The sequence below is a fragment of the Myotis myotis genome, unplaced genomic scaffold (assembly GCF_014108235.1).
Source record: "Myotis myotis isolate mMyoMyo1 unplaced genomic scaffold, mMyoMyo1.p scaffold_m19_p_4, whole genome shotgun sequence".
In the NCBI taxonomy this organism is placed as follows: domain Eukaryota; kingdom Metazoa; phylum Chordata; class Mammalia; order Chiroptera; family Vespertilionidae; genus Myotis; species Myotis myotis.
The window spans coordinates 114,989,047-115,012,238 of record NW_023416346.1 but is presented as its reverse complement, the minus strand read 5'-3'; the positions used below and the strand labels follow the sequence as shown (position 1 = coordinate 115,012,238).

General features: G+C 40.1%; 1 pseudogene; it reads left to right on the top strand.

Moving 5' to 3' along the window:
- The first annotated feature begins 7,430 nt into the window (after window positions 1-7,430).
- LOC118653599 lies at window positions 7,431-10,876 on the top strand (annotated as a pseudogene).
- The last annotated feature ends 12,316 nt before the right edge of the window (window positions 10,877-23,192 follow it).

The following is a 23,192-nucleotide window of genomic DNA, read 5'->3' as shown; positions in this document are numbered from 1 at the left end:
GATGGCAAAATATAAAGAATGTAAAATTTAAAGTTTTAACGATTTCAAAGAGTAGAGTTCAGTAGCATGCAGTGTGTTTACATTGTTGTACGTCCATCACCACCACCGATCTCCAGAACTTTTTCATCTTCCCAAATTGAAACTTCATACCCATTAAACAATAATTCCCATTACCCTCTCCCTCCAGCCCCCAGCAACTACCATTCTACTTTCTGTCTATATGAATTTGCATATGTGGAATAATACAATATTTGCCCTTTTGTGTCTGTCTTATTTTATTTGGCATTATGTTTTCAAAGTTCATCCATGTTGTAGCATGTACCCGAATTTCATTTACCCATTCATCTGTCCATGGACATTTGTGTTGTTTTCATATTTTAGCTATTGTAAAAAAAATGCTACTGTGAACATTGGTATACAAATATCTGTTCAAGGTCTCTGCTTTCAGTTCTTTTGTGGAACCAACATACTATATATTTTCTATATACTTCTTTTTATATTTGAATTTGGCCTTGACTCTTCAAAACAAAATAAAATAAAATGTCTTATCTTTGCCTCAAAATACGGTCCTTCATTAGTGTTCCTTTGAAGAATGGCAGGCATATAAACCAGAAAATAAGAAGTCACCCTTGATTGAACCCTCTTCCTTACCTTTCATATCATTGCCTTGTCAGTTTTAACTCAAATATTCCTTAAATCCACTTATTTATGTCTATCCTTGTCACCATTTCTCTGGAAAGAGTTCTCATTATCATTTTGATTATGGCAATGGCTTTCTAATTGGTTTACCCATATCCGTTTTTACCTTTTCTCCTTACAAGCACTGCTCTGCAATATGGCCAGAAAGTTCATAAATTATCATGTCACCCACCTGTTGAAAAATAAGTATTCAGTGGTTTAACATTATTAAGATAAAGATCACAATACTTAATATGGTTGGCAAAGCCAAGTCTGATCTGGCCTCCACTTCCTCAGCTTCATCTCTCACAAAATCTACCTCTTTTTCTGATCTCCCATCATACTGAGCTTCCTTGGGTTTTTAATGGGTCTCCTACCTGGAACAGGGACATGGTGAATTATATTCACTCTAACTAGGACCCTACCCTCTATTCTTTATCATCACGACATGGAAGTTATCCTTCACCCCTAAGATCAGATTAAACTCCCTTATAAGCTCACATTAATGCATTTTTCTTTTTTAACATCTATATAATAAAAGGTTAATATGCAAATTGTCCCCTTGGGAGCTCAACTGACCGGGAGTTCGACCACTCGCTATGACATGTGCTGACCACTAGGGGGTGGCACAGAATGAAGGAAGGCCCCAGCCAGTACCCAGTAGCCAGGGGAAGGAAGGCCCTGATCAGCCCTGATTGCCGGCCAGGCCTAGGGACCATACCCATGCACACATTTTGTGCACCGGGCCTCTAGTCTTATCATAAGATGCATTTCTAAATTTTATTGTTTTTTTTTTTTTTAATTAAAATACCAGAGGCCTGGTGCATGAATTCGTCCAGCCGGCCCACCCGATGGGCACCATTGGGGGTGGGCCAGCTGGGGCAAGGGGTCGTGGACGTTCTGGTTGTTCCACCATTTAGTCAATTTGCATATTACTTTTTTATTATATAGGATATCTTACCCATTAGAATATAAGGTTCAGGAGGTCATCATCATGTCCACCTTTTTGAACTTCTATATATAGAACAGATAACACAGTTCCTAACACAGAATAGACACTCGGTGCTTGTGGGATGAAGGAATAAATTGATTTATGTCTCTGTGGTCTCCCCAGAATTCAGGTGTTCTTCTCAGATAAGGGTCTTGCATTGCCCTATTCATGTTGGCATCCCCAACATCTACCACATTTAGGGATCAATCATGTTTGCTGAACTGAACACCATAATTCTACATTCAACAGAGTTTTAAAAATTAGCCAGAAGCATACCCTTTGTCCACAGTTTCTAGTCTTCTCTGTAAGAATATCCTTCAAATCATGTTCCTTTTCCTTTGTAGAGTAGTTATCCCACTCTTTCTTTTTCATAGAGAAAAAGGACAGCATTTTATTTAGGCAGGAAATGAAGACAAATAGGAAGAAAAAAGTCTGCAAAGAGCTGTGCTTTTATATGTGCATCAGAGGTACTATTGCTAGGCTTTCTGTCTGTCCTTTAACAGAGGTGATACATTCTATTTTTCCAGACTGCACTCTCTTCCTTAGACGCTAGTTTTCTAATCTTCACTCATTCTAATTCTCTAAGCAGAGAAAGCCTATAGTATTAATATTATTTTTACTAATATGACTTACATTCTTGGTGGGAATAAGCAGAGAGCGCAAAATAAATGAAAACACCATGTATTGAAAATCATAAATGCTTAAAGAGGTTATGTTACAGACATACACACAAGGACATATTTTTTTCTTTATTTAACCTCTTATATAATGATACATGTGTGTTCCAATTTTACAGAAAACTGTTAAACCAAGGCATAAAGAAGTTAACTTAATGTCACTCAACATAATAAGTAGGAAAGTATGTCTGACTAAAAGTTTACACTTTTAACTACTATGCTACCCCAAATTGCTAAACAAATAACTTACTTGATCCTAACAATCACCCATATTTGGAAAAGTGTAGAAGTTTGTGAGTTAAGATTGATGATTTAGGGTGTAAGCTCCAGGTACAGGCTGCCTGGTTTGATATTTAATATCTTCTACTTTCTAGTTGTGCAATCTTAAACACATTTAAACACTGTGCCTCGACTACCTGATCTACAAAACAGGAATACATATAAAGCATTATGAAAAATAAATGAGTTAATTACATGTGAAGCATTTAGAAAAATGCTTGGCATATAGTAATGATGTTAAACATTATTAAGTGGCTCAAAACTATTTGGCATGTAGAAGAGACTCAGTAAAAGTTAGTAATTATTATTATTGCTAATATTACTCCTACCTCCAAGTTGTATAAAACTAAGATTGGCCCTAGTTGGTTTGGCTCAGTGGATAGAGTGTTGACTTGCAAACTGAAGGGTCCCGGGTTCGATTCCAGTCAAGGGTACGTATCTCAGTTGCAGACTCTATCCCTGGCCCTGGTCAGAGCATGTGTGGGAGGCAATCAATTGATGTGGCTCTCTCACATTGATGTTTCTCTCTACCTCTTCCTCTCCCTCCCACTTTCTAATGGATATCCTTGAGTGAGGATTAACAAAAAAACAGCAAACAAACAAACAAACAATAACAAAACAACTAAGATTAATCTCTGGGTTCTTTAGGAGTTTCAAGAAAATAAATTATAGTCATAAAATATAAGTGATATATATGAAGATACTTCTTAGATGTCTTGCTTTAGGGGTGACCATATGTGTATGCAATGTGTGTCTTTTGGGGGAGGGGATGAAGTTACCCAAAACTTCTCAGGAACTTGTGGGCATTCTAGTAGGCCTCAGTTAAATATTTAAGTCAAGATGTCCTGAGGAGAAATTTCATCTCTCCTCAAACTAAAATAGTGTAGAAGAGTTGCTAGTTTTGTAACTAATTCAAATAATATGCAGAGACTTTTTTCCTTATCACTCCAACTGAAAATCAAAGTTGACAGGTGAAAAGGCAATGTGAGAGATTTGGAGGAACTAACCATGAATTACACTTTATCTGAAACTGAGGGATTATATTTATCAAATATAAAGGGTTTACCCTGCAGTTGTCTTGGCCTCGAGTCTTCAGACTGCATTAGTCAGAAATAACTTTTTGCCAACTGTGTTTATTCCTGCTATAGGTGAAGGCCATTTTCTCAAAGTGATTAACTGGCAGTAGTACTCAATCCATTTATCCTTCTCAGACGCTCCTATTGTAATGCATTGCATTACTCTCTCCCCTCTGTGAAGCTACAAATAGGCAGTAGCTGTGAGAACTTGAGTTCTGAGTTTCTTAAAAATGAAAGTCTGAGACCTAATGAAATTGCTCCAACATAATGTTGGGAGTGTTTGGGAAAATGTAGTGTTCTTCATCTTCTTGAGTGGTTTGCTTGGCAGATGTATTTGAACTGATCACATGCCAGGGCAAATGATTTGAATGTCACCAAATAATTAATTAGGATAAGCTAGAAGTCCTAGCCAATGCAATGCTCCAAAGTGATTACCGAAATAAGCCAGGCCTTTGGCTTTGGGTTACCTCCATCTACCTTTGGCTAAGCTGAACTGCACAAACTGAGCATTCACACTAATAACATTAATGGATTATTTCACAGCAATTCAACCAAAACCAAACACTCTATTTGATATGGAATCTTTATACGTTTTGAAATTGTTTTGTTATAATGTGTCGGCATGCTTTTCTCTAAGTCATGTAGTTTCTAACATTGTATACATAATTTTGTGTTGCCTCAGGGAGTTGTTTACATTCTGAAGATTTTAGTCCTATATTAAGATAGACTGTTCATGAGTTGAATTAAAACTTCCTTTAGCTTAGCATGTAAAAGTCAATACTTCATTTTGGGCTCATTGTTCTAAAAATTGACATTCTCTGAGACTTCACGGAACACAATTTATAATTTATTTTGAAAATGACGCTCCCTAAATGTATTAATACTACCAAGTAATTGCATGTTTTAGTTAGAATTAAGTTGAAAGTGGCAGAGCCCTAGCTGGTTTGGTTCAGTGGATAGAGCGTTGGCCTGTAGAATGAAGGGCCCTGGGTTGGATTCTGGTCAAGGTTGTGGGCTCTATTCCCAGTAGGGGGCATGCAGGAGGCAGCCAATCAATGATTCTCTCTCATCATTGATGTTACTATGTGTCTCTACCTCTTCCTTCCTGTCTGAAATCAATAAAAATATTTTTTTTTTTAAAAAAAGAAAGTGAACCCAGTGATCCCACTACTAGGAATATATCCCAAGAAACCAGAAACACCAATCAGAAAGGATATATGCACCCCTATGTTCATAGCAGCACAATTCACCATAGCTAAGATTTGGAAACAGCCTAAGTGCCCATCAGCAGATGAGTGGATTAGAAAACTGTGGTACATATACACAATGGAATACTATGCTGCGGTAAAAAAAAAGGAACTCTTGCCTTTTGCAACAGCATGGATGGAACTGGAGAGCATTATGCTAAGTGAAATAAGCCAGTCAGAGAAAGATAAATACCACATGATCTCACTCATTTGTGGATTATAGAGAACAACATAGACTGATGAAAAGGGACAGACTCAAAGACTGAGAAACAGCAATCAGGCTATCAATCCCCAGAAGGAAAGTAGGGGAGGGCGGGGGTAAGGGGAAGAGATCAACCGAAGGACTTGTATACATGTATATAAGCCATACCAATGGACATGGACAACAGGGGGATGGGAGCATGAGTGTGTGTGGGGGGGAGGTTGGGGGTTAATGGGGGGGATGAGGACACATTTGTAATACCTTAACTAATAAAAAAAAATAATAATAATAAAAGAAAAAAAAAAAGAAAGAAAGTGACAGCCCTGACCGGTTTGGCTCAGTGGATAGAGCAGCGGCCTTTGGACTGAAAGGTTCCAGGTTTGATTCCGGTCAAGGGCATGTACCTTGGTTGCAGGCACATCCCCAGTAGGGGGTGTGCAGGAGGCAGCTGATCAATGTTTCTCTCCCACCTATGTTTCTAACTCTCTATCCCTCTCCCTTCCTCTCTGTGAAAAATTAATAAAATATATTTTAAAAAAAAGAAAGTGACAGAGAACAGCTAAAATTAGCCTTAGCAAATAGGAATGAGCAGTCTGGAGAAAATGCAAAGATCAGATGCTGGAGGCAAAGGACAGTAGTAAGCATAATAAATTCGAGAAGTTCATCAGAAAGCTGGCTGAAAATCTGCATATTATCACCTGCTGCTGAAGAGCTGTAGGCATTTCCCCTAACCTGATAATCTTTTCCTGTTTACCAAACTTTATTTTTGATATGCCTGTTTGCATTCCTAAAGGGCCAATGTGTTTTCCAGTGAATAAAAAGCCTTGGATCTGGAGATTCAGAGAGCCCACTTCACTAGAGAGTGGAGCCTCCGTCTGGCTCCCCTAATGCCTTCCAAATGTATATTTCTTGTCTAGTCTCTATTCATTTATGCATAGCCCTTCTCCAGATTCCTGAACCCTTGCTGCAAAAAAAGACTGCGGCAACCAGATATAGCTATTCAGGAACTCAGGAATATCTCTAGTTCTCAGATTTATTTTCTCCATCTTTTGGCTCTACTTTCTCTGGGTGAATATCATTAAAATTAGGTTCTCACCCAGCTGAAGATTAGAAACTATTATCAAGAGAAGATGGAATAGATGGGAGATAGATTAAAATGTTCACTCTGTTTAGAACTGGATTATTTTTGTGTTTCAGGAGTGTTTCCACTTTAAGGCTGCAAATTTGGAGTATGGAAGGGAAGAGAGGCCTAGACTTTGAAGGGAGTTTCAGTTGTGTGTTTATTACATGAAATCAAAGTTCTTCTTTGATTTAGAAATAATCTATAATATCAGGGAAGGTTTTAAGAAACAGATAAACAAACAAATGAATGAACAAACAACAAAACAGAACTCAGGAGGTGTGGTAGCAAAAAAGCAGAAAAAAATTTTAAAAACCACAATGAAACTAAGATGGAAGAGTCATGAAGTTGAGACCAGAGAAATTTGCTTCTCAGTATCTTTTTTAGAAATTTTGGGTAGGTGATTTAGACTAGTCAACCCTGGGAAATTAAAATAATCATTCTCCAAGAAAGAAATAAACACTAGAGTGTTGGGAATAAAACTCAAAGCCTTATAGATAATCAAAGTTAGAGCCCTGGCTGGTTTTCTAGTTGTCAGAGCATCAGACATAGGGTTGCAGGTTTGATTCCCGGTCAAGGACAGATACCTTGTTTTAAGCCTGAATCCTTGGCCCTGGTTGTGGTGCGAACTGGAGACAACCAATCAATGTGTCTCTCTCACATTGATGTTTCTCTCTTCCCCCATACTCCTCCTTCCCCTCCAGTCTCTCTAAAAAAATCAATGGAAAAAATATTCTTGGTGAGGATTAAAAAAAAAAAAAGATAATCAAAGTTACATTACACAGTAACTATAAATCTTTCCTATGTAATTTGTCAAATATGTAGATAATGAAAGGGTGAGGGCTACACCCTCCATCTCGCCCCAGGGCGAGGGCTACGCCCTCCATCTTACTCCGGATCCTCCATTTTTTGGGCAGCAGCCTTAGCCATGTGCTCAGCAAGGAGCTTCTTCCCGGAAGCCCAAGCCTCTGCTAGCCACACCTAGGATTTATTTAAACTAACCAATGACAATCAAGGGAATTGCGTGCCATAGATAAGACCACATCCTGTGTAACAAGACACCGACTTGCGCCCGGGCAGTCAGCAGGGCCCACAGTCCTCTCTCCTCCCCTTACTCCAACCCCCCTATAAAATCCCTCTCCACACAGAGCTAGCTCTCTATGCCTCCTGCCGCTGTGTCGGTGAGTGTGGTTGGGGAGCCGAGCTAGCTCAAATAAAGACTCTTTGCTTTTGCATAGGACTCGGCTGGCTCCCTGGTGGTCTTTTAGGGATCCTGAAATCTGGGCATAACAATATTTCCCCTTATTGTTTGATAATATCTTTTTTTATGTGTGTGTGATAGAGTAAGGCAATACAAATATTATTTTTTAAATAAGCATTTCTTATTTTTAAAATCATCCCAAATTTAATAAGAAGTCATGGCAAACCTAATTGATGTTTAATTTGACTATTAGTGAAATTGAACATCTTTTCATGTGTTTTGATTTTATTTAGTCCTTCTTTTGTGAATGACTTCTTATACCCTATTCTTTTTTTGTTGGTAATGTTCTTTGATTTTTTTTAAATTGATTTGTGCCCTAGCTGGTTTGGCTCAGTGGATAGAGTGTCAGCCTGTGGAGTGAGAGGTCCCAGGTTCAATTCCAGTAATGGGCACATGCCTGGGTTGCAGGTTCGATCCCTAGTAGGGGGTGTGCAGGAGGTAGCTGATCAATGATTCTCTCTCATCATTGATGTTTATGTCTCTCTCTTACTCTCCCTTCCTCTCTGAAATGAATAAAAATATATATATTTTAAAAATTGGCCCTAACCGGTTTGGCTCAGTGGATAGAGCATCAGCCTGCAGACTCAAGGGTCCCAGGTTCGATTCTGGTCAAGGGCATGTACCTTGGTTGTGGGCACATCCCCAGTAGGGAGTGTGCAGGAGGCAGCTGATCGGTGTTTCTCTCTCATCGATGTTTCTAACTCTCTATCCCTCTCCCTTCCTCTCTGTAAAAAATCAATAAAATATATTAAACATTAAAAAAAATGTTTTGTAGGACCTTTATATGTCTTTATTATATTAACCTGTGTCTGTTCTCCATACTGAAATATATTTTCTTATTTTTAAAAAATAAGCATTTCTGATACCATCTTCAGGTTGATTAGTGGTGGATATTTTCAGAGCAGTGGAACTGCAGACAGTTGGCCCCTCACTGTCTCCTGTGAAAGCCTGAGCTGACTGTAGCTTTCTCCCTTTGTCTCCTAACCACGTCCACCAATGAGAATGTTAATTCACCAGCTGCCCGCCTTAACAGATCCAAGAACAAGGGGAAAGCCAGTTTAGAAATTAATGTGGAGCTGAGGGAAGCTAAGAAGGGTGACCAGATGCTCAAAGGAGAAATGTCAGCTCATTTCCTGATGATGCTACTTCTCCAAGGCAGGAAAACCGCAACAACAGGGCACTGTAAATTGCTCTGTTGAGGGCATGGTTGAAGGCATAAATAGCAAGCATTTGGAAAGCCAGCTCCAAGCTATTCAGGCTGTGAGGAAACTACTTTCTAGAGAAAAACAGTCACCCATAGACAACATAATCCAGGCTGGTTTGATTCCAGACTGTGTGTCCTTCTTGGGCAGAATTGATTGTAGTCCCATCCAGTTGTAATCTGCTTGGGCCCTAGCTAGCATTTCTTCCAGGGCATCAGAACAGATCAAGGCTGTAGTAGATGGAGATGCTATCCCAGCATTCATTTCTCTGTTGGCATCTCCCCAGGCTCACAGCAGTGAACAAGCCACATGGGCTCTGGGAAACATTGCAGGTGATGGTTCAGTTTTGTGAGACTTGGTTATCATATATGCTGCAGTTGACCCACTATTGGCTTTTCTTGTAGTTCCTGGGATGTCATCTTTTCATCTTTACTTACATAACGTGGTTACTTGTTGGGGAGCATGAGACTTGGTTGAAAAGTTTGTAAGGAGGACATTCTGAGAAAAGGGAAGTGTGTAGAAGGCCGCCTGCCCTGTTTATCGGAACTCCAACTTAGGGGAGACTTAGGAGAGTGCCGAAGGTGGCGCCCCTAATTATTCCTTGACCTTTCCAAACAAGTCTGTGCATGTGCAGACCCCTGGGTGTTTACTAGAATCCTTATGCTTAATCCATGGGTGCCCTTGCCTAGAGGACAATGTAAACACAAGTGTCCTACTGAGATTACTCACCCTACTGATTGTATCTAAAGATAAAAATTCCAATAAAGGCTAACGAGGCAGGCAATCGAGGCTGCTCTGGCTGCTAGAGCCAGGGACCCCTTAGCCCTCTCTTTCACAGTCAAACTGTGTCTGAGTAATCCGCTCATCCATCATCCAGGGGCTGCTGTACAGCTCCGGCAGTTACTTATGTCATTTTACCTGGGCACTTTTAAACCTCTATCGCAACAACAATCTTTCACCCCCATTAGATGTTATTGAGCAGATTCTTCCTACTTTAGTTTGTCTCCTACATGATGAGGATCCATAAATACTAGCAGATAGCTGCTGGGCCACTTCCTACCTTACTGATCATTCAAATGAATGATTGAAATGGTCATGAAAGCAGGAGTTGTGCCCCAAATTGTGAGGCTTCTAAGAGCTTCTGAATTGCCAATCGTGACTCTTGCACTAAAGCCATAGGAAATAATCTCACTGAGACAGATAAACAGACTCAGGGTTTAATATATGCGGGAGCACTTGCCGTCTTTCCCAGCCTGCTAATGAACTCCAGAACTAATATTCAGAAGGAGGTTACATGGACAATGTCAAACATCACAGCTGGCCTCCAGGACCGGATATAGCAAGTTGTGAATCATGGATTAGTCCCATTCCTCATTGTTGTTCTTTCTAAGGCAGACTTTAAGACACAAAAGGAAGCTGTATGGGCTGTGGCCAATTCTACAAGTGGTGGAACAGTTGAACAGATTGTATACCTCGTTCATCGTGGCATAATAGAACTGATGAACTTCTTAACTACGAAAGATACCAAAATTATTCTGGTTATTCTGGATGCCATTTCAAAGATCTTTCAGGCTACTGAGAAACTTGGTGAAACTGAAAAACGTAGTGCATACAGTGATGGAAGAATTTGGAGGTTTGGACAAAATGGATGCTCTCCAAAACCATGAAAACAAGTCTGTGTACAAAGCTTCATTAAAATTGATAAAGAGCCCTAGCTGGTTTGGCTCAGTGGATACAGTGTCGGCCTGTGGACTGAAGGGTCCCAGGTTCAATTCCAGTCAAGGGCACATGCCCGGGTTGCGGCCTTGATCCCCAGTTGGGGGCATGTAGGAGGCATCCAATCAATGATTCTCTCTCATCATTGATGTTTCTATCTCTCTCTCCCTCTCCCTTCCTCTCTGAAATCAATAAAAATTAAAAAATAAATTAAAAAATTGATAACGAAACCCATGGACACAGGCAATAGGGTAGTGAAGACCTGGGGGGTGGGTAGGGGCTGGGAGGAGGTAGGTAAATGCCGGGGGGGGGGAGATATCTATAATACTATCAACAATACAAAATATATTTTAAGAAATTGATAGAGAAGGATTTCTCTGTAAAGGAAGAGGAAGATCAAAATGTTATGCCAGAAAAATACCTTTGAAGGATGGCACTCCTGGGAATTTTAACTGTTAGATTGTACAGCTGAGGCATAAATTTGTTTGTTGTGTACTATGTTTCATACAGGTTTGTCTTACTGTTTCTCTACTAAGAACCGATTTTAAATGTAGTTTGTTATTGTAACAACAAACTATACTTGAACAGTTCCAAACTGTACACACTGTATGAAGTGCTGCCTTTCAATAGGTTTCTTATTTCTATGTGGAATTTCATAGGATGCAGTGTCCTTTAAATGAAGATTAAATTTTTAAAAAGCATTTCTCTTATGATTTTGTTTTGGATACTTGGGAAGGAAAGCCTACTCAGTCTGTGTCCTGCTCCTCCCCTATCCAGCCCTTTACTATTTGTGTGCAGGGGGTTTCCCACTTTGCATTCACTCCTCTCCCCGCTCCCCACAACCTGTGTTTGTCTGAAAACTCCCCTCAGGCCACAGAACTGCTTTACCTGAACTGAAACAGCCAGAAGTTCCTGGTAACTTATGACCCCTGAGGCTTGGTCCTTAACTACTGAAGGCTGCCTGGCTGGTCTCAGGAGTATAAATACTCCAGCTTTTTTGCCTCCGGTTGAGACAACTCTAGGTGTGATTTATACTGTGTCCAGAGAAAGGTAACTTTTAAAAATACTTTTTTTTATTGATTTTAGAGAGGAAGGAAGAAGGAGAGAGAGATAGGAACATCAATGATGAGAGAGAATCATTGATCGGCTGCCTCCTTCATGTCCCCCACTGGGAATCGAGCCTGCAACCTGGGCATGTGCCTGACCAGGAACAGAACCATGACCTCCTGGTTCATAGGTCGACGCTCAACCATTGAGCCATGCCGGCCAGGCCAGAGGACAGTAACTATGACACTAATTCAGAGTTACCCTTATGGAACCTTGCTTGATATATTCACTTTTGGGAGGCCCCCTTCTCTCCTTTCCCCACTTCTTTCTATTTACCTATATTTTTTTTCATTGTTTGCTTGTTTCTCCACTGAAAAGACTTCCTAATAAACCACTTTTACACAAAGCTTCATCTTGGGGTCTACTTTCAGAAAACTGAGAGCTGGATGTATCCTATAGGCCAGTGGTCGGCAAACTGTGGCTTGCGAGCCACATGAGGCTCTGTGGCCCCTTGAGTGTGGCTCTTCCACAAAATACCACGTGTGGGCGCGCACGTACAGTGTGATTGAAACTTTGTGGCCCATGCACAGAAGTCGGTATTTTGTGGAAGAGCCACATTAAAGGGGCCAAAGAGCCTCATGTGGCTCGCGAGCCGCAGTTTGCCGACCACTGCTATAGACTAACAATGTCTTAGCTGGCAGGATGTATCCAAGATTAAGTCTTATTTCATTACTAGAGGCCTGGTGCAAGAATTCATGCTCGGGTGGGGTCCCTCTAGGTGGCCTGCAGGGATCGGGCCAAAACCCACAGTCCAATGCCGCCTGCAGCACCTACTGCCGCTCCCGCTCATCCCGGCCCCACTGTGCCTGCCATGGGCTTGCGCCCAATCAGTCCTGATAGGGAGAGGCTGGCACTTCTGCAGCAGCTCTCACCAGCCATGAGTCCTGTGTCTGGCACCCTCCCAAGGGGAGTGGCATGTGGGATCAGGCTGAAACCGGCTCTCTGACATCCCTCAAGGAGTCTCAGATTGTGAGAGGGTGCAGGCCAGGCTGAGGGACCCCATGGGTGTATGATTGGGCCAGGGAGGGACCGTGGGAGGGCTCCAGGGCATGTCTGGCTCATCTCGCTCTGTCCTGATAGGCTGGACCCCAGCAGCAAGCTAACCTACTGTTGGAGCACCTACCCCCTGGTGGTCAGTGCATGTCATAGCGACTGGTTGACCATTCTCCTGTCTGCCCCCTGGTGGTCAGTGCACATCATAGCGAGTGGTTGAGAAGCCTTAGCGTATCATTAGCATATTATGCTTTGATTGGTTGTTCAGTTCTGCCATTAGGTCTATTTGCATATTACCCCTTTATTATATAGGATATTATTCTCATGATAGTATTTCTTGAAAGCTATTTGTCCTTAATAGAGATATTTTCCCCCTAATGGTCAATAATCTTGTGATTTTTATATTGATTAAAATGCAATGATTGGTCCTAGCTAGTTTGGCTCAGTGTATAGAGCATTGGCCTGTGGAATAAAGGGTCCAGGGTTTGATTCCAGTCAAGGGCATATGCCTGGGTTGCAGGCTTGATCCCCAGCCCTGGTTGGAGCTCATGTGGGAGGCAACCAATCCATGTGTCTCTCTCACATTGATATTTCTCTCTCTCTCTTTCTCTCCCCCTCCCTTCCACTCTCTCTGAAAATCAGTGGAAAAATATTCTCGGGTGAGGATGAACAACTACAAAAGCAATGATTGATCACATGGATGAGAACTATTTTATCCACTGGGGAAGGAGACCTACTGATTGGAACCACTTCTTTATCTTGAAAGCTTGAGAACCACAGCCATCAGTTTAAGAAGAGCATGTCAGATCAATAAAATATGTCTTGAAATCCATTCCTTTTTAGTGAAAGAATATCATGCCTTCTATCAATTCAGTTTATAAACTTGAGCTCTAATTCCCTCCCTAGAAGTTGGTATCTTTTATGTGTAAAATAACCAAACAGGAATATTTGAAGTGAAACTTGATAAATTAATGGGTTTGGTAATGATTATGCAGAAAAAGAAATCCTGGAAATTCTCTTTCATAACATAAAAGGCTCACAGAAGAATGAAAGTGATTTTAAAGTATTTTGACAAGCAAATAGTTTCCTTTTCAGCCTCCATTGTTATTCAGTATTTTTTTAAACAAAACCATACCACTAAACCAGTACTTACTGGCAAAATATTTGAGTCTGTCGCAATTTTATTTGCTCCAGCTGAACTAGACTTTGTGACTTCCAGTTTGTCTCTGCTCTCACACAATTGCACGTAAGCTATCTAGTCCTGTGTCCGTCTCTGTCTGACTCTCCTGGATAGTATAAAACAGACCTTTGTAATTCCTGTTGGGTTTATCTCTTCCTATAGTTAACCTTAGTATCTTCTTTCTTCTCGCTTAGTACATTTACTTCTATATTTATTTTGAAACTATTAAAAAAGATGGCTTATACTTTCACTCACCAAACTTCATGTACAACTTAACCTAATTATTGCTTACCAGACAAAAATGATTTTTTTTTATTTATTCCTAATAATCAAATAATTTTTTAAAAAAGCAAGCAACCACTCACAGAACAAAAATTACTAGATCAATATACGTACCTGTCAAGGGCAAGTTATAACACTTTTTGTCAGTTGCCTGGTATCTCATTTAATACTCCTGCTCTCTCCACCACCCCCACCATGGACCTTTTAATCATAAATGCTGGCTACTCCACCTGCAATCCTGGGACCAGGAGCATCTGAAAGTATCATTGGGAAGGTGGTTAGAAATTCAGAATATTTGACTCTCCCCAGACTTACTGATTCAGGATCCACATTTTAACAAGATTTTTCCAGTAGATTCATATGTGCATTAAAGATTGAAAGCACTGTAGCGGACAGGCTATAGTGTTTATTATTGAAACCCACTAGTCCTTTTCCTTTCTTATTTGAGTAATATGTTACAATGAAAGGAAATAACATTGAACTTGCATTCTTTTTCAAATGGCATTCGTTTAAGGGATAAATATACTATAGAGATTTTAAAAAATGGTATGTGTTAAAAGCAATTCTATTACAAATTGTATAGAATTTTTGCTTTACATCATTGAAGCACAGAAAACAAAATTGTCTTTTAAACTGGAATCCCCCCAAAGTGATTACCATCTTTCAATTGCCTACATAGCATGTTCCACAAAACAGTACTGAAAAACAAATATGTTGTGTTACTGGCAAGGTTTGTCTGAGTTACAAAGATTTAAATTATTCAGACTATCTTGACACGTTTACACTGTAGAATATTTTCTATCCAAGTGAAAATATGATATCTGTTACCTGAATAGATATGACCTCAAATTGTGTAAGCTGTTTACGTGTAAGGTTAAGTAGCTGCTCCTTGTACTATTCTATAAATAATAAGTGTCTCTTAGAGCAACCAAATGTATATTCAGAAGAAACAGTCATCAAATAAAACTTTCCATTTTTTTCTGAGGCTCCTTCAGAAATAAAAACTTTATTTGTTTTTATTGTCTAAAACGTTAGAGGCTGTACCAAGTTTGCCTACACCTTAAGAGACGATTAATTCATATTTTAAAAATTAATGCAAGTTTTATTAATTTTGTAAATGTTTATGATTTAATATTTTAAAAGGACATTATGTAGAGTCAAATCACAATAAAATATAAAATTATTTATGAAAGTGGATATCACTATTTTTTTGGATATTTTTCCATTGATTTTTAGAGAGAGTGGAAGGGAGGGAGAGACAGAGAGAGAAAAACATCAATGTGAGAGAGACACATCATTTGGTTATCTTTTCATGCACTCTGACCAGGGCTGGGGATCAGGTTCAAACCTGCAACTGAGGTACGTGCCCTTCACTGGAATAGAATCCTGGGATTCTTCAGCCCATGGGCCAATGCTCTATCCACTGAGCCAAACCGTCTAGGGCAGTTTTCTTCTTAATGAAACATATTTACAGAGAATCCCTACCTATAGTGAGTGTGTTTTGTCCTTGTCATATTTATTTTGAATGCATTATTTTCATCCTATGGGATAACACTGTGATATGTTAGGAGGTTGTCATTATCAGCTATAATTTATCCTATTCCATGCCCTGAAGCTTGGAGTGACCAAAATTATTTTTATCTACCACTAGAGGCTCAGTGCACCGGTGGGGTTCCTCAGCCTGGCCTGTACCATTTTGCAATCCAGAACCCCACCCTGGCTGAGGAGGGACCACGGGAGGGCTCCAGGGCGTGCCTGGTGTGTCTCACCCAGTCCCCAGCAGCAAGCTCACCTACGGGTCGGAACGTTTTCCCCCTGGTGGCCAGTGTGCATCATAGAGATTGGTCGAAGAGTCAAATAATCAGACACTTAGCATATTAGGCTTTTATATATATAGATTAGCTGATACTCCTTCAACAATTATTTGGATGCCTATTATATGAAGTATGCAGATTTGATATTGGGAATGCAATAGTAAATGAAACATAGTCTCCACCCACAGAAACTCATACTCTAATTAGAGATGATGGACAAATAAAAATGTAATTATTATTGGATCCTAGAAGCCTTAGATCATCAAAGGCTTTAAGATGATGCCGTGAGACATATTTAATGACAATTAACAGTATAAATAATCTAAATGAAAAAATTTATGAATTTAAATGGAGTTTATCTCGCTTTTGAAAGAAAAGATGAGAGCATGTGTGTGTTGAAAATGTTAAACTTGCCTTAGCTGGTTTGGCTCACTGGATAGAACATCAGCCTGGGCACTGAAGGGTCCCAGGTTCAATTCCAGTCAAGGGCATGTACCTTGGTTGCAGGCACATCCCCAGTAGGGAGTGTGCAGGAGGCTGCTGAATCAATTTTTCTCTCTCATCGATGTTTCTAACTATTCCTCTCCATTCGTCTCTGTAAAAAAAATCAATAAAATATATTTTAAAAAATGTTAAACTGTGTGTGTCTATAATATATGTACTCAGAGTGGTTACCTCTAGATGGTAACACTAAGAGAAAAAAAATATATATATATATAGTCTTCCTGACAATAAGACGAATCCTTCTTGTTTTGATATTTTGTATAGGTCATTTTATTTTATAATCATCCAGAGTTTTGATTCATCCATTATTCTCATTATGATTTACTGTATCTAAATATTCTCCTTAATTTCAGAGTTGTATAATATTTATACAATTAGTTATACATCTGCTTCCCTACAGAGACAAATATTCACACATATTTCCCTCCTTCCCTTCCTCTCCTTTCTTGACTCTTGGCACCTTTCTTTGGCTTATCATAACAATAGTCAAAATCACAGAATGGGTCATAATCTCTAGCTCCAGTGTCCTATTTCTTACAATTGATTTTGCAGCTGTCAAAATTTTAAAATATTCATTCATTCTACTTCTGGTATAATCAAAACTTTCACCTGTCTTATCTTAATTGCAATTTTATTTTCTTACCTTATCTTAGCTAGAAAACATCCTTGCTGATTTTATTACAGTTTAATAAGAACCAAGCCTCATGTAAGTTTCCAGACAATCTAGGGAGTGGTTATTTATTCAAAACCATCACAGTATTTCTGTGATCCTCTTGCCACACATTTCTCACTGATATTTTCTTCTATTGCATGAAAAATGGATATTATTATTTCTCTAGATCTTGGACATAGATTTTTTTTCCAGTGTTAATAGCCTGATCAATGAACCTTGGTCATTCTACTTTCCCCAAAGTGAAACACTTAATAAATCTCTTTTTATTATTCTCATTCTGATTTACTGTATCTAAATATTCTCCTTAATTTCAGTAGTAACATGCACTTCAATAACATTGAGTCAACAAACATTTATTAATCACCTACTACAGGATAGCATAACATCATATCAGAAACATTAGGAAAATACAAATAAATAAGGGGGCGGGGAATGGCACTGTATTAGGTGAAGCTAATTATTGCTTCAGTCTGGTATATGGCCCCATTTATATCTCTTCTAGAAGTCTGCCCAGCATGGCTACTCCTTCATATGGAGAAACAACCAAATTTACTGGGTCTACATCAGTTATCTTTAAACTAGCTTTCAGGCTGTTCACAGACACATGACTTTCTACTAAAATCTATATACATAAAAGGCTAATATACTAAGTGTCCCTCCAACCATCTGACAGGTCACTATGACATGCACTGACCACCAGGGGGAAAACGCTCAATGCAGGAGCTGCCATTTATAAAGAAACGGCACCATGGACCTGGCGCCCACAAAGCAACACTCGGCTTCCCCTAAGTGGGACACAGGCCCCACCACCACCCCGGAGCGACACCCCACCAAATTGCAGCCAACACTGCCAAGACCCCATGGTGCAAAATGCGGCCCACAGCCCAGCCCAGCCCAGAAACTCTCACTGTGGGCATCAGGTAATGATATCATGTAGCAACGCCCAGCTTCCTCTCCCTAGCGACTAGCCTCCTTGGAGTTTCTTCAGCCCAGGAACACCACTTGCTTTATAGCCAGATGGAAACATTTACACTTTAACCAAATGTCTGTGAAGCGTTTTCCCGTGCCTCATCTCATTTGATCCTCACAGAAGTCCTGGAGTAGGTAGATAGGAGACTCAGTAGAATGCTATTTTCTTTTCATTAGCCGGAAAACGGAGATTTAGAAAGCTTAGAAACTTGACCCGACTGAAAAGAAGTAAGAAATGGTGGAACTTGAAAATGACTTCATATTTCTCACTGTGCAGAATATAGTCAAACACTACTGCAGTTAAATATTTTACCCTTTGTTCTCCCTGCATGATCTACAATAATAATCTGCTTCGTGTTGATATTTACTGGTGTGTTGCTGACAATTACCTGAAAGAGAAGTTGGGGTGCTTCGCTGGGCTGGAAAAAGTTTAGCTAAATCAGAAAGCAGGTCTAATTAAGCAAGTTTATTCTATATCTATAAAAGGCTAAGTTGACTCGCGCATGTGCAATACATATAAAGCTCTCACTGGTGCCAATCACATGCTTGTGTTTCCATCTGTCATTATCGATCGTGAATTTGGTTGACACTTCTATTATAGAGAAAGGGCGAGTAGCGATATCAAAATATTTCTTCTAATTAGTTTTCTTTCAATGTGCACAAATCCGTGCACTGGGACACTAGTTATAAATAAAACCATATGCACATTCTATCTAGTAAACTAATTTTTCATCAGATTCTCTGAATAGTGATTCTTAACCCTGAGGTACACATTAGGAGTATCTATGGAACTTTCAGAAATTACCTATGCTAACAACTCATTCCAGACTAAACAAATTATGATCTCAGGAGAAGCTATAAGGGGCCCAAATACAGAAAAATCTTAAAGGAGCCATTTTATATGATGAAGTCCATATTAATGGTGAGCCAAACTGCACTAGGTATCCAAAACCCTACCAAACACAGGGTCTTATCTTCTTAATGGGTTATGACTGGCAGCAAGATGTGAGTTTCTTCTTCTCATGTATGCTAAAATCCATCCTAAGGGTGGAAGGAGACTTAGGAAGGTTAGAAGGTGGTCTGTCTGTATGAATTTACCTGGCCAGACAATAGCATGATTTCTGTCTCAGATACTGAGCTCCCTAGCTCAGAAAGTTGATTTGTAATTGAACTTTAGAGAGAGAGGCTCTACAGGCTGAAGGGCAAGGATGATCCTTTTATTTTACACCAAATACCTAGGAGCAGCAACTCAATGAGTACCCAATAGAATGCAAGGAATGTCCTGTGGCTACTCAGAGAAGCTAAAACATCAGGAACAAGAGATAGCAACATAGGGTACAGTATTACCATTTCCAAGAAGGCTGAGTGGTAGCCAGCTAGGGGAGAATTGATTCTCAAGTGCTGTTGCAGGCCATGAGCAACAGTGAAAAGGTTTGAGGTCAAGAAATAGGAGATGTCCTCTCATGAGCACATTTGAAACTCTCCCTGGTAACATCAGGCATAACTGGTAGAGATCTTGGGGGAAGGGACTGAAGTTTTGCCTCAGCAAATGGGGGCTAGAATGATTACAATATGAGTTAGAGCCCTAGCTGATTTGGCTCGGTGGATAAAGCATCAGCCTGCGGACTGAAGGGCCCTGGGTTCGATTCCAGTTAAGGGCACATGCCCTGGTTGTGGGCTCCATCCCCATTAGGAGGCCTGCAGGAAGCAGCTGATTGATGATTCTCTCTCATCATTGATGCTTCTCTCTATCTCTCTCTCCCCCTCTCCCTTCCTCTCAGAAATCAATAAAATATATTTTTGAAAAAACGTGAGTTAGGCCCCACCGGTATGGCTCAGTGGTTGAGCGTCATTGACCTATGAACCAGGAGGTCATGGTTCAATTCCTGGTCAGGGCACATGCCCGGGTTGTGGCTCTGTCCCCAGTGGGGGATGTGCAGGAGGCAGCCAATCCATGATTCTCTCATCATTAATGTTTCTATCTCTCTCTCCCCCTCCCTTCCTCTCTGAAGTCAATAAAAATATATATTTTTTAAATGTGACTTAATAGTATGATTCCATTTTAACTCATCAGTTAATGAAGGTTGGTGGAACTTGGTTATGAATAAATATTTTGACTTCCTCCTCTAAACTACTGTATGACATAGATTTTTATCCCCATTTTTATGGGTAAAAACAAAAAAATGGGGCTTTGTAATATTAAATAACTTGACTGAGATTGCTCAACTACTAAGAACCCAGTTCTGCTTGAGTCTAGTGGTGTAAAAGCTCATAAAACCACATTCGTCCAAATAATTATTGAATTTTTATTACATATCATGCACTTTCCTCAGCAGAACAAACATAGAAATTCTCTCAAGGCCCTAGCTTCCAGCCTGCATTTAATGAGATTCTGAAACATTTTTGGCGTGAAGTAAGGGAAGTGGACCAAGTGTGAGATTCATTACAACTATTAATCTTAAAAAACATAATGTTCTCAAGACAGGGATTCTATATGTTATTTCACAAGCTGCACAGAGACATTCATTTCAATATGTTAGTATTCCAATTGCTATGAATGCTAATCTTATTCCCAAATAAAACCTCTGTGTACGGCTTAACCTTTGGGAGAAATTTTGTGACATGGAGGTTGTATTTATGCCACAGCCCATCTTATTTAATTGTGTCCTGTTGTTTTCATGTTTATTTTAGAATATTATGCTCTTTTAACAGTTTGTGATATTTACTAAGCCACACTTTACACAACAAATTACAGTATGATAACAGTATAGAATTATCACTAAGTTCTATGGTACAGACTTATTTTTTGATTCAACTAAACTTCTTTAGGTTACTTTTTATTTTTTAAATATATTTTTATTGATTTCAGAGAGGAAGGGAGAGGGAGAGAGAGATAGAAACATCAATGATGAGAGAGAATCATTGATCGGCTGCCTTCTGCACGCCCCACACTGGGGATGGAGCCCACAACCCAGGCATGTGCCCTGATCAGGAATCAAATTGTGACCTCCTGGTTCATAGGTTGACATTCAACCACTGAGCCATGCTAGTCAGGCATTTCTTTAGGTTTCTGAAGACAATTGTTAGACAAAAAATATGAAAATATGTAAAATCAAGAGACCAATGCAAATATAAACATATTCTAAGATTACGTTGCCATTGATTGCCAAGAAGACAATTAGAAAATACTTTAATTAGGAGTGTACTTATATTTCTACTGATACTGTAACAACTCATTTCCATTCATTAAAGTTCTCTATCATTATTATAGTCATTTGTGGGTTTTGCTTAATGGTATTAGAATACACAAAACTACATTTGTGTGTTGCATTTTTTTATAAAATAGAATCAGTTATAATTTTATATGTGGTATCTGTTGTCAAAGAAAAGTATCTTTATTGTTATAAGAATAATTATTGCTCACAAAAGACCTATAAATGGAAATTTAATTTATTAATTTTCCTGTGATTCTTTCCTGCTGAGGACATTATCCTTATTCTGTCTCACAAATGAATTTTAGGGATGAGATATCTTAAAAATGAATAGTGTTATCCCAGCAGAATTCTTGTTTTGCTCTATCCTTACTCATTATCATTATCATGATGACTGAACATTATATCCCACATCTTTAAAATCTTTATATTAAATATAGAAAGAGTATTTGAAACCAGGTAGGATGGAACATTTGAGAAAAATTGCATAGTATTTAAGATCTGCTTAAATGTCAATCACTGCTTTACCATTTGTTGGCAGTGTACTCCTAAACAAGTTACTTAACCTCTCTGAATCTCAGTTCCTTATTTGTAAAATGATGATAACAATACATGGGACTGCTCTGAAGACTAAATGAAATGATGTATGTAACATGAACACAGGAGCCTGGGGCATTGTGTGGGTAGTAGATTGCATTATTGGTCTACATTTTTCACTTCTCCTTTTGTCATGTGACTTCTCAGTCTCACTCACTAAAGAGATAATGTATATTTGTCTTTGTTTAGTTATCTTTATTGTAGAATGTATTACAGATGTCCCCTCCTTTTTTTGCCTATTCACCCCCTTCACTCCACACCTGCCCTTCCAAGGCCTTCACGGCACTGTTGTCTGTGTCCATGAGCTATGCATATCTTACCTAATAATAGACAAACATGTAAATTGACTGTACCTTCGCTACTCCCACCAGCCAATCAGATGAGTATACAAATTAACCAAACAAAGATGGTGGTTAATTTGCATATGTAGGCCCCCAGGGGTGATTGGAGCCTGAAATCAGAGCTGAGAGGTCCCCTGCCCATGCCTAACACCTTGAGGAGTCAGGCCTGGGCAGGGGCGGAGCTGTCGATGGTGGGGAGCAGGGGTGGAGCTGGCAATCACGGGGAGCTGAGGGTCCCCTGCCCAGGCCTAACGCCTGGGTCAGAGGCATTAAGCCTGGGCAGGGGCAGAACTGGCGATGGTGGGGAGCAGGAAGGGAGCCTGCGATGGTGGAAAGCAGGGGCAGAGCCAGCAATCATGGGGATCAGGGGCGGACCTGGCAATGACAGGGAGCTGGAGGTCCCCTGCCCAGGCCTAACTACTCGGCCACAGGCATTAGGCCTGGGCAGGGGCGGAGAGGGAGATTGGGGGGAGCAGGGAGGGAGCCGGTGATGGCAGGGATCAGGGGCAGAGCCAGCAATCACAGAGAGCAGGGGTGGAGCCGACGATTGTGTGAGATGGGGGTCCCCTGCCCAGGCCTAATGACTCTGCTACAGCATTCGGCCTGGGCAGGGGCCGAGCCGGCAATTGGTGTGAACTACAGAGGAAACACCTTTTCTGACTGCTCATTGGCTAAGCTCCCTGTATGCCACTGGTAATATTCTTAGTACTTGGGTAATAAGAATCCAATAAGGTGATTTAGGGTTTTTCACCACATTCCTGGAGAAAAAAAGGAAGGTCCGCTGCTGGAGGGCTAAGAAATGTCATATCCTGTCCTAGCCGGTTTGGCTCAGTGGGTGATGCCTTGGCCTGCCCACCACAGGGTCTGGGTTCAATTCTGACCAAGGGCATGTACCTAGGTTGCAGGCTCCTCCCTGGCCAGGGCCCAGGTCAGGGCTCATGCAAGAGGCAACCAATCAAAGTGTTCCTCTCACTTTGATGTTTCTCTCTGTCTTTCCCTTTCTCTTCCACATTCTCTAAAAATCAATGGAAACATATCCTCAGGCTAGGATAAAAAAAGAAAGAAAGAAAT